Source organism: Leptonychotes weddellii, chromosome 2, assembly GCF_054177405.1.
Source record: "Leptonychotes weddellii isolate Sample4059 chromosome 2, ASM5417740v2, whole genome shotgun sequence".
In the NCBI taxonomy this organism is placed as follows: Eukaryota; Metazoa; Chordata; class Mammalia; order Carnivora; family Phocidae; genus Leptonychotes; species Leptonychotes weddellii.
Window position 1 is genome coordinate 113,951,047 of NC_138370.1, and position 15,966 is coordinate 113,967,012.

At 39.6% G+C, this 15,966-nt stretch overlaps 1 protein-coding gene, 1 non-coding gene and 1 pseudogene across 2 annotated transcripts in view; 1 reads left to right on the forward strand and 2 right to left on the reverse strand.

The window, feature by feature from the left end:
- Positions 1-15,966, reverse strand: part of LOC102748592 (putative E3 ubiquitin-protein ligase HERC6) — a 580,669-nt gene that overhangs the window by 379,416 nt on the left and 185,287 nt on the right. The gene's annotated exons all lie outside the window — the stretch shown is intronic.
- On the forward strand, positions 2,105-5,724 carry LOC102730682 (keratin, type II cytoskeletal 8 pseudogene; annotated as a pseudogene).
- On the reverse strand, positions 12,540-12,646 carry LOC115939548 (U6 spliceosomal RNA). Its single transcript, XR_004074341.1, has one exon. It is a non-coding gene; the product is annotated as a U6 spliceosomal RNA (small nuclear RNA).

Below are 15,966 nucleotides of genomic sequence, written 5' to 3' on the forward strand. Positions count from 1 at the left end.
AAAAAAAAAAGATTTTAAAAAAAGGGATTGATAAGATGTTGGTTGAAAAAGGGAAAAAGAAAAAATTTTAAAAAATGAAAAAGAAAAAAAGAAAATTAAAAAAATTAACTTTGAAGGACTAAAAGAATCAGAGGGGAAAAAGCCATGAATTCTATGTGCTATATTCCCCTAGTGCTGGAGTTCTGCCATTCTCATTGATTGGTAAACTTGGTCTTGGCTGGCTGTTCTTGCTGATCTTCTGGGGGCGGGGTCTGTTGCCGCGGTTCCCAAATGTCTTTGCCAGAGGCGGAATTGCCCCGCCCTTGCCAGGTATGGGCTAAGTAATCTGCTCAGGTTTGCTCTCGGGACCTTTTGTTCCCTGCAAGCTTTCGGTACAGCTTTGGAGGCCGAGAGTGAAAATGGCGGCCTCCCAGTCTCTGCCCCAGAGGAGCTGAGAACTCATGGCCCCACTCCTCAGTACGCCCCCAGAGAAAAGCAGTCAGTCACTCCCATTTCCCCGGTCTCCAACTGCACTCCCGTGCTCACCCGGCCTGTGACCGAGCATTTCTATCTCTGGCACCCGACCCCATGTGGAGTCTCCAAACCCAGGAGATCCCTGCAGTGCACTCCTGCGCTGCTCCTCCTGGGGGAGGAAGGAGAGTCTCCCCGGATCTGCCGCTTGTTGGGTCCCTGCTGGAAGAGCAGTGGCCTGACTGTGCCACGGGTCACAGTTTATGGCAACCCCAAGCTGAGAGCCCGCGCCTCGGCTCCCTCTCTGCAGCTGACTTCCCCGCTCCGATACCTGGGAGCTCTGCTGCACTCAGACACCCGTGGTCTTTCTGTGACCCCGAGGGTCCTGAGACCACACTGTCCCAGAGAGGGTTCCACCACCCGCTTAGCCACTGGAGCGATGTCCCTCAGCAAAGCGGACTTCTAAAATTTCCGATTTTGTGCTCCGCTGCTCTATCACTTGCCAGTAGGGCTGACGGAGGCCCCCTCCCCCGCCGTCTATCTTCCCAAATATCGCCTTGGATTCACTTCTCCACACGTCCTCCCTTCCAGAAAGTTGTCACTTTTCTGTTCAGAGAGTTGCTGCTATTCTTTTCTTTGATCTGTTGAGTTCATAGGTGTTCAGAATAGTTTGATAGCTATCCAGCTGAATTCCTGGGACCAGACGAAGTTTAGGTCTCCTACTCCTCCACCATCTTGCTCCTCCTCCCCTACCACGTCTTTATCCTTTTGTCTGTTGAAGGGCATCTTGATTCCTTCCACAGTTTGGCCATTGATAGCACATCTTCTTATCCATATATCAATCGATGGAACTAGGGCTACTTCCAACTCTTGGCTATTGTAAATAATTCTGCTATAAACAGAGGTGCATGTATCCCTTTGAATTACTGTTTTTGTATTCTTTGGGTAAATACCCAGTAGTGCAATTGCTGGATCATAGGGTAGTTCTATTTTTAACTTTTTTGAGGGACCTCCATACTTTTTCTAGACTGGCTGCACTAGTTTTCATTTCCATCAACAGTGCAAGAGGGTTCTTTTTTCTCCATATCCTTGCCAACACCTGCTGTTTCTTGTGTTGTTGATTTGAGCCGTTCTGACAGGTATGAGGTGATATCTCATTAATGTTTTGATTTGCATTTCCCTGATGGTAAGTGATGATGAACATCTTTTCATGTGTCTGTTGGCCATCTGTATATCTTCTCTGGAGAAACGTCTGTTCATGTCTTCTGCCCATTTTTAAATTGGATTATTTGTTTTTTGGATGTTAAGTTGTGTAAGTTTATTAAGTTTATTGTATATGTTGGATACTAATCCTTTATTGGATATGTCATTTGCAAATATCTTCTCCCATTCTGAAGGTCGGCTTTTAGGTTTTGTTGATTATTTCCTTCACTGTGCAGCTTTTTATTTTGATGTAGTCCCAATAGTTTATTTTTACCTTTGTTTCCCTTGCCTCAAGAAAGGTATCTGGAAAAAAGTTGCTTTGGCTGATATCAAGGAAGTTACTCCCTGTGTTCTCTTCTAGGATTTTTATAGTTTTAGGTCTTACATTTAGGTCTTTTATCCATTTTGAATTTATTTTTGTGGATGGTGTAAGAAAGTAGTCCAGTTTCATTCTTTTGCATGTTGTTGTCCAGTTTTCCCAGCACCATTTGTGAAGAGACTTTTTCTCATTGGCTATTCTTTCCTGCTTTGTTGAAGATTAGGTGACCATATAGTTGTGGGTTTATTTCTGGGTTTTCTATTCTGTTCCATTGCACTATGTGTCTATTTTTGTACCAGTACCATACTGTTCTGATTACTACAGCTTTGTAATAAAATTTGAAGTCCAGAATTGTGATGCCTCCAGCTTTGCTTTTCTTTCTCAAGATTGCTTGGGTTATTTGGGGTCTTTTGTGGTTCTACACAAATTTTAGGATTGTTCTAGTTTTATGAAAAATGCTATTGGTAGCCCACCTAGAAGCAGCTTCTCAGCTCCTTCTGGAATGTCTGTCAGGTTCAGCCTACTCGCCTCCACTCCAGCCTCCACTCCGGCCTCCACCATGTCCATCAGGGTGACCCAGAAGTCCTACAATATGTCCACCGCTGGCCCCTGGGCCTTCAGCAGCCGCTCCTACACGAGCGGGCCTGCCTCCCGCATCAGTTCCTCCGCCTTCTCCTGGGTGGGCGGCAGCAGCAGCAGCAGCAGCAGCAGCAGCTTCCGGGATGGCCTGAGCAGCAGCATGAGTGTGATCGGGGGGCTACAGCAGCAGGGCCAGGAGCATGGAGGGCATCACAGCTGTCTCAGTGAACCAGAGCCTGCTGAGCCCCCTTAAGCTGGAGGTGGACCCCAACATCCAAGCTGTGCACACCCAAGAGAAAGAGCAGATCAAGAACCTCAACAACAAATTTGCCTCCTTCATCAACAAGGTGAGGCACCTGGAGCAGCAGAACAAAATTCTGGAGACCAAGTGGAGCCTCCTATAGCAGCAGAAAACCACTTGGAGCAACATAGACAACATGTTCTAGAGCTACATCAGCAACCTCCAGAGGTAGCTGGACACCCTGGGCCAGGAGAAGCTGAAGCTGGAGGTGGAGCTTGGCAACATGCAGGGGCTGGTGGAGGACTTCAAGAATAAATATGAAGAGGAGACCAAAGAGCGTGAGACATGGAGAATGAATTTGTCCTCATCAAGAAGGATGTGGATGAAGCTTACATGAACAAGGTAGAGCTGGAGTCCCGCCTGGAAGGGCTGACCAACAAGATCAGCTTCTTAAGGCAGCTCTATAAAGAGGAGATCCGTGAGCTGCTGTCCCAGATCTCAGACATGTCCGTGGTGCTGTCCATGGACAACAGCCGCTCCCTGGACCTGGACTGCTTCATCGAGGAAGTCAAGGCCCAGTACGAGGACATCACCAACTGCAGCTGGGCTAAGGCCGAGACCATGTACCAGATCAAGTACGAGGAGCTGCAGACACTGGCTGGGAAGCACGGGGATGACCGTCACACGAAGACGGAGATTTTTGAGATGAACCGGAGCACCAGCCGACTCCAGGCTGAGATTGAGGCCCTCAAAAACCAGAGGGCTGCCCTGGAGGTGGCGATTGCTGATGCTGAGCAGCATGGGGACCTGGCCATTAAGGACGCCAATACCAAGGTGGCCGAGCTGGAGGCCGCCCTGCAGCGAGCCCAGCAGGACATGGCCCGGTAGCTGCGCGAGTACCGGGAGCTCATGAACATCAAGCTGGCCCTGGACATCGAGATTGCCACCTACCGCAAGCTGCTGGAGGGCGAGGAGAGCCAGCTGGAGTCTGGGATGCAGAACATGAGTATCCATACTAAGACCACCAGTGGCTACTCAGGTGGCCTGAGCTCGGCCTATGGGGGCCTCACAAGCCCCGGCCTCAACTATGAGCCTCCAGCGGACGTGTCTGAGATACTGAAACAAACCCAGAACTACTTATATCCAGTCCTAATTTTTAAGTCATTTTGGTCTTATACACTTCACTTGAGGCTGAAAGCACTAATACCCCTAGCATTTCCTATAGAGCACTCATACACCCACTGTATTAGTTTCCTAGGGTTGCTGTAACAAAATACCACACACTGGGTGCCTTAAACAACAGAAACTGATCAAGGCTTTAACTCTCAATTTACAGGAAATATAGAATTGGAGGACTAATAAAAGACACCACAGGGATTCAATTAGCAAAATCCAGCATTAGCCTGATACCTTACATAGAATAAATGTGGACACTTTCCTTTTTCTATTTTTTGGAATAGTTTGAGAAGGAGAGTTGTTAACTCTTCCTTAAATGTTTGGTAGAATTCACCTGTGAAGCCATCTTGTCCTGGACTTTTGTTTGTTGGGAGTTTTTAGATTACTAATTTAATTTTGTTACTAGTAATTGGTCTGTCCAAATTTTCTATTTCTTCCTGATACAGTTTCAGAAGATTGTATGTTTCTAGGAATTTGTCCTTTTTTCCAGCTTGTCCAGTTTATTGGCATATAATTTTTCTTATAATTCTCTTATAATTCTTTGTATTGCTATGCTGTTGGTTGTTACTTCTCTTTCATTTTTGATTTTATTTGTGTCTTCTCTCTTTTTCCTTGATGAGTCTGCCTAAAGGTTTATCAATTTTGTTTATCTTCTGAAAGAACCATCTCTCACTTTCATTGATCTTTTCTAATTTTTTTAGTCTCCATTTCATTTGTTTTAAGTATATTTTGATATATAGGTCTCTCCCCATGCACCCCCTGGAACCCTAGCCCTGCAACTTATTTGTTGCAAAAAACTGGTCCAGTAGGTTGTTAACAACGTGGATTTTGCTAATTGAATCCCTGTGGTGTCTTTCTGTTGTTTAAGGCACTGGATATAAGTAGTTCTGGGTTTGTTTCAGTATCTTGATGATGTCAACAAGGACCCAGCCTCTTTTCCTGCTTTCTTTAACTGTCTGCAGTGTGATAGCAATGAGTCTCTTCATGGTTATAAAATGGCAGCAGTTGTTCCAGGTGTTAGATCCTTAAGTGACAAAGTGCAAAGGTAGGAAAGGATGGCAAGGTGTTCTACTTAGGGCTATCCTAGCAAAGTCTCCCTTTGTTTCATTGGTCAGAACTAGGTCACATGGCCATTCTCAGCTGCAAGGAAGGCTGGGAAATTGAGTACAGTTTGTTCTCTCCAACACCCATTTCCAGGAAATGAAATAGTACCTACACATTGGTAAGTAGTTAAGAGAATGGATTCTGGAATCAGACTGCATGGGTACAAATCTCATTCTACTCAACCAAATATCTGAACTTGACCAAATTATTTAATATCCTGTGCCTCAGTTCCTTCATTAGTAAAATGGATGTAATAGTAATATAGAGCATAAGGTTATTGAGAAGAAGATATCTATATCTACATCTATCACCACACCAGTGTTAGGCATATATTGTTATTACTATTACTGTAATTATTATAATTATCAAGAGCTGGATTCTTACATTCTTAGTCTCTCTTGTCCTAGGATATGTGTGTTCTTTAGCTCTGTCAGTCGGACCCACTCTTGCCAGGCTTTTATCTAGAAGCCCGTGAGGCAAGAAAAAGGACTCTATTCTGAGAAGGCACTGGCAACTTTATCCCATCTGTAGAAGCACCAAAAGCAGTGGTTCTAGAAAGAGTTCCCAGTGCTTGGGATTAGAATTCTTGAGTCCAGGTTTCTCGAGTGGGCTGAGTCTTAATATGATTTGGGGTTGTGTTTCTGACTACAAGTCTCCAAATCTGGTTCTCAAGTCTTTCTGAAAATGCAGTAAGCTAGCTAAAATCCCTTAATAAATTAATTTTTCTGCTTAAACTAGCCACAATTGGTTTCTGTTGTTTGCAGCTGAGGACTTTGAGTAATAGAATTAAAAATGAAGAAGAGCAAATTTTGAGATGGAGAGAGACCAGGTGTTTGTGACATCATTCAGATTCTTGGATACAGCTACAAATGGAAGCCAAAACTCCCCTTTCCCCTTGATTTTTCAGTTGTATGAACCAATGAATTCTCCTTTTCTTTAAACCAATTTGGGCTGAGTTTTTAAAATCCCAACTGTTACAATATTGTATTTTTCTTCTCTATTCTTATGTCCTTTATCTTTTCATGCGTTTGTGATAAAATTTAAAATAAATAATACTTTTATTTAATAAATAATACTTAAAAAAAGCTGGTCTATATAATTCTCATGGAGGCTGTTCATTACTGTGATCCAAAGTTCTATTAACAGGGCCAGGCATCTGTTTTCTCTTTAATATCAGTTGAAGTCAGAACAGAATTTGACACTGTTACTTCCATTTTTCTTTCCTATAAATTCTTCAGTTGTTTTAGCTTTTCATTTTCTTTGTAAAATTAACTCATGGGAAGTGAAATAAAATGCATGATTTTTTCTGATTTCTAAGTACTATTAACTTAAAACACACTTGACACTTATTAATGTTTAAACATTAAAAACTCACACAGCTGCATGCACTTTTATAATAATCTGCCTACATTGCATTGTAAAAACAGAAAGTACACATCCACTCAAATTGATGGTCTCCTCCCAGTGAAAGTGTTTCTAGAGTACAGAGTATAATTTGCTAAAATCTTTGACATCAGGGTTCTTTTTTTGTCATTATAATTTCTGGCACATGCATTTTACACAAATATTGGTCAAGGGATATTGCTCTTCTCTTCCCAAAGTTACTGCTTCTCAAATGTTTGTGAAACACAAATATATACTTTTAAAAAGCTTTTACGGAACAGGCTCACGTGGGTCAATGAGTTTACTCACTGGCATGTGATTTGGATTTTCATCAAACCAGACAATCATGATGAAACCAAAATGAAAATGTCAACTTATTTGAGTGGATACAACTGTGTTATTTAGAAAAATTTAAAAGCATGTGGACATAACATACTGACACAAACATAATATTAGACTTCTTTTTGTTCTTTAGTTTTAAAAATGTAGTTCATTCTTATGATTACAAAAAAGTAAATATATTAACTTTGTTAAACTTCAGGAAAATTCAAAAGGAAAAAAGTATCCATAATGTCACCATCAGATATAACTAATATTTTGGAATAGTGTCTTTAAATCTTCTAACTGGGCATAGATTTTTTTAAAATATATTTTTTCTTTTTTCGAGATAATTACCTGAATATAATTTGGTATAATGCTTTTTTATTAACTTCATTACAAAATAATTTAAAAACATTGATTTTGCATCATCTGCAATTTTAATAAAATTACTGCATTGCCTGACACTGTTACTTTGCTTTCAAATATGGGAATGTACAAAATTATGGAACTATAATCCTAATTTATAATCACTACAGATATAAAATAAAGTCTTAGTTTTTATAGTCTTATTATGTATTTGGTATTGTTAGGTTAAAAAATATAAATAATCTTATTTAATCTTCTAAATTATCTTGAATGATATATAAAAGAAGTAGCATTAGCTTAATTGAGGTGGAGCTGGGGCCAAGGGAGTAGGATTGAATGTGCACTATAGGAAGTCAGGAGACCTGACCAGCCAAATGAATCAACTCTGTGACTGTGATAATTACTTTTTTGTGTCAAATTTGCTAGACTGTAGTGCCTAGTTGTTTGGTCAAATGCCAGTCTAGATGTTGCTGTAAAGGTATTTTTTAGATGTAATTAACATTTACAGGGTGCCTGGGTGGCTCTGTCAGTTAAGTGTCTGCCTTTGGCTCAAGTCATGATCCCAGGGTCCTGGGATCGAGCCCCACGTGGGCTCCCTGCTTAGTGGGGAGCCTGCTTGTCCCTCTGCCTGCCGCTCTCCCTGCTTGTGTGGTCTCTCTTTCTCTCTCTCTCAAATAAATAAAATTAAAATTAAAATCTTAAAAAAACCCATTTACAATCAGTTGACTAAATGAATCAAATTATCCTCTGCTTATATATGGGTGGACCTAATCCAATCAGTTGGACCTCATCCAATCTGTTGAAGGCCTTAAGAGCAAAGGCTGAGGTTTCCTGAAGAAGGAGAAATTCTGCCTCAAGACTGCAACATGGAAATTTTGCCTGAGTTTTAAACCTTTTGACTCAAACCTGCTGGCCTATCCTATAGATCTTGGATTTGCCATTCCCTACAATCATATGAGCCAATTTCTTAAATCTCTCTCTCTCTCTCTATACATACACACACAGAGAGAGAGAGAGTTGTTTGTTCTGTCTTGTTTTTTAGTGTATCAGACAAAATATAAAGTTGGCAACTTTAAACCAGTCATCCAATTTGGGAAATTTTTACTAGTTCACATAATTTAAAAATCAGAGGGCCACCGTCTTAGATAATCCCTTCCAATTCTAAAATTCTAAAGCTCTAAGGTAACATATTAGGGATTCACCAAGTTAGAAATCAAATCAATAAAAAGAGAACACAAAACATTATAAAGACAAGAAAAGAAATTATTTGTTGGTTTTTAACTATTTCAGATTCTTAACGTCACCCCATATTCTGTACATGATAGAGGCTACTGACTCTGAATTCATAAAATGCAGTTTCCCCATCCTATGGGTGAATACTGCAGCCTCAATTCCTGGTAGAGGTTAACATTTACTATGACTTTAGTTGAGCCTTCTAATTTTTTCATGGTTAGATGAAAGAGATTATCTGAACCAGCTTCCCTAAAATAAATTTTTTTATTTTAATATGATGGAGCAAGGTCACCAGAAAGTCAGACCCTATGAAGAGGAAAGAAGAGACATGTCCTTTTCCTTTCTAGTAAGCTTAATGTCCTCATAAATGGACAGCACAAAAGCTAAGAAAAGCTGGTTTTCCCTATATAACTAGTTTTAAAATTCAGCCTCGGTAGTGAAAACCGATCAGTAGTCCTTTGACAGGTGACTCTTCAGTGGGGGTAAAGGTGAAATTATAAGTACAGTGATTTACTTGTAAGCCAATAATAGGTGTGCCTAAAGAGCTGTGCAACCAGGATTCAAATTGGGACTGCAGTGGCTGCATTTGGGTAAATCAGTCGATTGTCCACCATAACTCTTGTGGATTATCCCTGTTTAGGGAGAATTAAAATTAATTCATTTAGATATAATCTTCAGGAAAATCATTAAAAGCTCCCCCCGTAAGACATTAAAAAAAGATTTATAAACCTTAAATAGAGTTTAAGATATTTTTCCAAACTAAAGTATATCTAATTTTAACTACAGTGTTATATTTTGGGGGTCTTCCAAATATTTCCCTCTAATTACATTTGTGCTGAATTCTTCAATTTTGTTGATTTGATTCAATTCTATATAAAAGGCATAGATTATTGTCATAGATCCAGATATATATTGAAAAAACATAGTTGATTTTCATTTAAAAGTTCCAAGTTTCATTTTCTCATTCATCAGGAATACCTCATCTTCCCACATAGCTTTTGCATGTGTGCAACATAAATAGGTTTTGATTTTCTACTTTCTTTCTTTTTAAAAAATATGGGCAATTGAAGATGGGTTTTTAATTCTTTCTTGTTCCCATTTCCTGACTCCATCCAGGGTTTCCATCTATATTGTTGTTCACAAGCATTTAGACATATTTGGTGTCAGGGTATAAATGTATTCACTACTCAGCGACAGAAATGACTTTTCTTTCAACAGGGACAATAGAATCAACGGCTCTGGCTCAATGATGTCTTTGTCTGAATCTTCCTTTTTAATGTTTATGTCAGTTACATACCCATTAACTCTAGCTAAGTTGCAGGGCACCTTTGACCAAGAACACTTAAGTAGAGGTTAACAAATTTGGCTGGAGGTAACTAAGAGAAGTGACATCACAGTGAGTCACATGTCTGGTGCTCCAACTACTGTGACATTCATGATGTAAATTCCCGGGATGGTTCAATTTTATCAGCATTTGAGAGAATAAAGAAATGTTTAAGATGCACAGAAAATCCATCTTCATCTGCTTTGTTTATGGCAAGGGACATTCAAGAGACAGGCAAGACAAGCAAGTGGTGAAGCAATCAGCTATAAATAGTAGAGCCTGTGTTTGTTCGAAGACAGTATGTTCTGTACAGCACTGTGGGTATTTGGATTCTTGCAGAATTAACCTAAAATTTGCAAGTGCAGATGAGAAAAGTAAAGAAAAGAAAAAAGAAAAAAATACCCAAGAGAACATAGCACATCATCCTGGTATTTAGGGTTCTGTTTAGGTTTCGTTCTAGTCACAAGATGGAAAATTTCTATTTTGCCTCCATTGTCTGCTTTTGCAGGGCAGCTCCACAAACTCCATTAATATCCATTCATTTATCGAGCAGTGGAAAGTGTAAAGAAGCCCTCCACGTCCAGGCTTACTGAGTATGACAAACTCCCTTTATTTCTCCTATGAGCGGAAAAGGTGGTTTGGGATAAGCATGATGAGAAGATTAGAAACCAGGCATACGTGCACATGCGTTTTTCCCCCATCAAGGTTGAGTGAGCTCACCAAAGAAGAGAAGGAGGTGACTCGGTGCCATTGATGTTGTCGTCTCTAGTCCTAGGTCCTGCCCAGGGGCTTCCATAGATGTCACAGCATCTAAGGCATCTGCCTACTCAGCATTCTGGTCAGCAGTCTGCTTTCATAGACTGGAGAGTGTGTCCATTTCCGTGCCAGGCCAGCAGCAACAAAACTTGTAGTCCTGCCCCGTGAGAGAGCACAGGTGAGTACCTCAGAGCCTAGTGCGATGTAGTGGTTGCATCTGTTTCTGTAACCTTATCCAAGCCCTCGCATGTGGTCCAGTCTCAGAGTGGCGTTCCGTTCAAGAAGCAGAGTTCTCACCCAAACATGTTTTAAAGGTATTCGATGTATTGATTGCATATCTTGAGAAAGCAATAAAGTGCATACAACTAATTGCCTGTTTGGGATATTTCTTGGATCCCCATTCTTTTACATCTCGTACTCTTTGACACTCCAGATTCTCACTTGTCCGCTCCAATTTCCTCTTTTGCTAGGTCTTTCCCTTCCTCTTGCCTCTTGGGTTCTGTGGTAGTCTCCATTTTCCAATTCTGCATTCCCCCAAACTAGAAGAGTTTGGCAGAGATAGACTGGCTTCAGAGCAAGTGGGTAGAAATTGGCCTGATAAATTAGGAGTCAGTTGAGAATCTGAATACTCCCTTATGCATATTTGTTATCATATTTATTTTATAATGCTAATACTTCCCACCACAAGTTCTAGTGTTTGTGCTGCTTTCCCTGTGTTGTTTGATATGTTCTATCCTTTTCCCATTTCCCACGCTAGCCTAGCCATCCATCCATTGCCGAAGTATTTTTTGGTTGTGGTGGTTGTTAAGATTACACCTTTTTTAGTTCTCTCTTATCTCTGATTTCTCTCTCTTTCACTTCACTGTCTTCTTGCTAATTTAGAATACCTCCTCAGATTCAGGCCATGTATCCTCTCCCCCTATCCTGAATTTCCTGAACCCTGGGGAAGGGACTAACAGATAAAACAAGGACAGAGCAGAGGCTAGGGACAAAATAAGGAAGATGCACCAGTTTGGGCAGGAAAAATTCAGCATGCAAGGTGAGGCAGATGATGATACAGAGAGCAGGAGGTAAGGGTAGAGGGTTTGTCTCTGGGAAAGAAGATCATTTAAAAACTTCATCACAGGCTCCTGGAATGGTTCAAAGAGAAGGGTTCTAGAAACCTTTTTCACACAGCTTTTCAAGGGCATGATTTTGAAGGTGACAAAACCATCTGAAGTTTTACCTTATACTGTGTTTAGGAAAGAATCACTCCCGTGATTTCATAGCCATGTCTCCTACATTCTGTGCTATTATCCTTAGCATCTCTGAAATAAAGTTTGGCCATCATCACTAATCATGCAGATGTGGCCACCTTTCTTTCCTTTCTTTTTTTCTTTTTTAAACAGAGTGCACCTGAAAGATTAGACAAGGGAGTAAGGCACTAATATACTTCTAAAATGTACATTGTTTAGTAACTATCTGGGAAACCTAAATGCTCTGTCATTTTGCTTTCTCATGTAGGCCATTGAGAGCTGTTTGTTGCCCTAATGAAAAAAATATGGGAATCCTCCAGCAAGAGCAAAGAGGTTGGATGTAATGAACACTGGGTGTCATATACAACTGATGAATCACTGAACTCTACCTCTGAAACAAATAATACACTATATGTTAATTAATTGAATTTAAATAATTTTTTAAAAAAGAAAAAAAAAAAGGTTAAAATAGGCAACAAATGGCTTTCAGAGAGGGTTCTCGGGAATCTGAACAAGTAAGCCCTCATTTCTTCAGCCCTGCCTCTCACTGTTTTTCTGATAGAGTAAGTCTATTTCTTGCCCTTTGCTTTCACATCTGGAGCTAATGTCTTTCAGCTTCCCTTTAGCCACTCCTACCCCGCCATTGTTTAAGGATCAGATCAAGTCCAAACTCTCCCAAGACTCTCTTTTCCCCCAGATCACATTAATGTTTACATTCTCCAATTTCCTATTGAAAAATTTTGGTTCTTGCATTGTTTAGAACTCACTAGTCCTGTAATGTTGCCATAGATGTTAGTTTTGTTTCTGTACCATACAACAAAGGTTTCTCTCTTTTTTTGTTTTTATTTTAAAAATATGGAACGCTTCAAGAATTTGCGTGTCATCCTTGTGCAGGGGCCATGCTAATCTTCTCTGTATCGTTCCAATTTTAGTATATGTGCTGCCGAAGCGAGCACAACAACAAAGGTTTCTGAAGACTAGCATTATTATGCATCTTTTGTATTTTCTACCCATCTAAGTACGTAATGCATAATGAATCTTTGGTAAATATTAACTAAGTATAGCTAATCAACAAGTAAATACCCAAAAGTTCAGGATAAAAGACTGTTCTCTGGTAATAAAGAGTTAATAAAGGCCCAAGTCTTGGGAGAACTGTTTAAAATCTGGACTAGAGAAAGTTAAATATTTTGTGGAATCCACTCAATATATACATAGGTCAGAATATATTAATTATGGTTATTTTTTAGAAAGATGTTTTTCACACAAGCTACATGCTGAGAAACTGTTATACCAGATTATTGGTTAACCTGTTGTTCAACAAGAAAACAAATTTGATACCTGCAGAGAATTGTGTGGTCGACCTCCCGTAATATGACTCAATTTTTCTGATTTAAGTGATAACTTCTACCTAAGTTTTAGATCCAACCATAGCTACCCCCATTTCTTAAGCTGTTAAAACATTGCATTTACTCATAAAAATGATCAAATGGAACATTAATCAGCTTAATGGGTTAAATACAAATCTGGCAAAGATCTAGAATGCAACAATAACCACAGCAGGGCAAGGAGACAACAAAACGAAGGTTGAGTCAACTCCAGACTTAAATAATGTGTAAAAACTACAGAGTTTGCATATATAAAGGGTTAAAAATGTTTCTTAGATCATTGGTTAAAAACCTATCTGTGTGGGAGAGCAGGCAAAAAAGTTTGCTCCCCTTTTTCTTTCTTTAAAGGTTAAAGCTGAAGGGGAGCCTCTGAAGCACTCTGTTCATTTTTGTTTTGGTAGGCAGAGTTCACTAACCAAAATGACAACAAACACTGGAACTGGGGACTTACTCTATGGCATCTGTTCAAACCTCTTAACACCAGAGATGTTTTCCTGTCTGATGTATAAGCCAACCAAGCACAAATTAAAAGCAGATGCTCCATAGTTCTCTGAGAATATTTATAGCTTGGAGTCTCCACTTCCTGGTCACTTCTCTACAGCAGATCATCCTGAAGCGGTAGTGAACATTTTGCAATAATGAATGCCCCGTTATAGCAGAGTTCAACTTCTCTGTTTTGAAATTAGGTTACCCATTTTCTTTCCTCAGTGGAAAAAAAAATATCTTTGCAAAAGGAACTTGAAGCATTTTCCGTACTACATATGTCCTAATTATAAACTCAGAATTTGATGTGTTAACCAAAAATAAGAAGCACAATTGTACTTCTACTTGAATTCCCTCCCTTGGTAAATTTCATTTTGGTATAGCCTGTTTTTCAGAACAGTAGGTTGAAATATGGAGAACAGCGACATTCATAAAAATAGAATGCAAAACTTTAGGGTTTCATTGAAAGATACAAATATGCCATTTGGATTCGTAAGTCTAGGCTACCAATATTTATTATGTGCAAATGCATAGAGCAGATATTATGGGGATTCAACAAAGAAGCACAATTGTTGCTCTTTGGCTTCATTGAACTTGACATCATTGGGAAGAGAATGTTTGAGTGCATAAAAATGGAAGTTAACAACAGAAAATAATACAATAGGTGTTGCCTGTATTTATACAGAAAATGGTAATTCAAGAGAGAGATTTTAACTTAGCCTGAAATTGACATTCTTTAATATGAAATACAGTAAGAGCAGTCTCACTTGGGAACAGAGTATGGAATAATGGAAAAAGGAAATGTATTAATTTACTCAGAAAATGCCAATATCCTCAAAGAGATAAAGCCCTGGAGTAGGAGCAGTGAATACAAGAAGAATTAGAGCCCCCAGAGAGGTAATGTGCCCACATAAAATGTGTCCAAATTTTTGCTTCCTGAAGCAATCTCAGAGTTCCCATTCTACAAAATAATTATTGTCCTCTGTCTTCTTGAAACTTTATTGTAAGTGACACTTTATTCCTTGGATGGCTTTCTTTTGACTCTTCTTTTCCTTCCTTAAACTCCACCTCCCTCCATGAAGTACTTCCTACCAAATAAAGGAGAGGGAGTAATGAGGCCTTCTCCACCCAGAAGCAACTGATTGAAATGAGCATGTCCTCAACTTGCTTCACTCCCCACCACACAAAATGCACTTACCACTTGTCTCAAATACAGTATCAATCAGAGGGTATTTAGTTCGTGTGGTTTCTGTTTAGTTGTCTTTCTCCTTTTTCTGTCGGTGTGTTTCTATCCAAGACAACCATGAGCTCCAAACAATATTTAACACGGCTCTATTAAGCAAATTAATGCTTCAAATGACGATTCAGGTTAAGAATAAATATAGTGCCTTAGACATTTAAAAAGGAATTCATTTTGGGCGCCTGGGTGGCTCAGTTGGTTAGGCAACTGCCTTCGGCTCGGGTCATGATCCTGGAGTCCCGGGACCGAGTCCCACATCGGGCTCCTTGCTCGGCGGGGGGTCTGCTTCTCCCTCTGACCCTACCCCTTCTCATGTGCTCTCTCTCTCTCATTCTCTCTCTCAAATAAATAAATAAAATCTTTAAAAATAAATAAATAAAAAGGAATTCATTTTATTTTAACATTTGTAAGTCATAGCAGGGCTTACGGAGAAAATTTCCAACCCTTAAGTAGACTACACAGGTGTCATCATTTTAAAAAAACGAGACATTTCAAATCTTTTCTCTTTACCAACTCATAATTGTTGAAGTGTTAAAAATGATTCAACAGAAGTGAAAAAATTGGTGAGGTAGGGACACAGAGGGAGTAATGGAACCTAGAAGGATTCTAAGAGCATAAATGTGACATAGGACCATAAAACTCCCTATAAATTACCTAGAGATTTCAGTGACCCCCAACACCTCCATTCCTCAGCACTGAGATGCCTATTCTGTTTCTTCTCATCAGATAATTAGGTTCCCATGAAAGACAGGGCAATAGTTGCCCTCGGATCCCCTCCTCCACACTCCATTTCTTGTTAGCCAGCAAAATATACCCATAGAGTTCCACAGAAAGAATAGCCCCTGAGGTCTCTGCCCCTTTTTTGTTTCATTGAATCTAAAACTGAAGACTTTCTTATCTGAACTTATTGTTCCACTGCATTTAATCTGTTGAAAGTTACTAGTAGCAAATTCCTGCCAACCAAAAAATTAAAAATTTTGCTCTTTGTGTTGAAATTGCACAGGCCCTGGATTCAGGTTTATAGATTTATATCCAATTTTTGCTTCTTCTGAGTTATTTGGTCATAGGCAACTAACTTAACATGTTCTTGCCTCAGTTTCCTTAAATGTGAGATGGCAATAAAATAATACAAAAAGGAATCATTATACTCACAATCGACACTAAACTC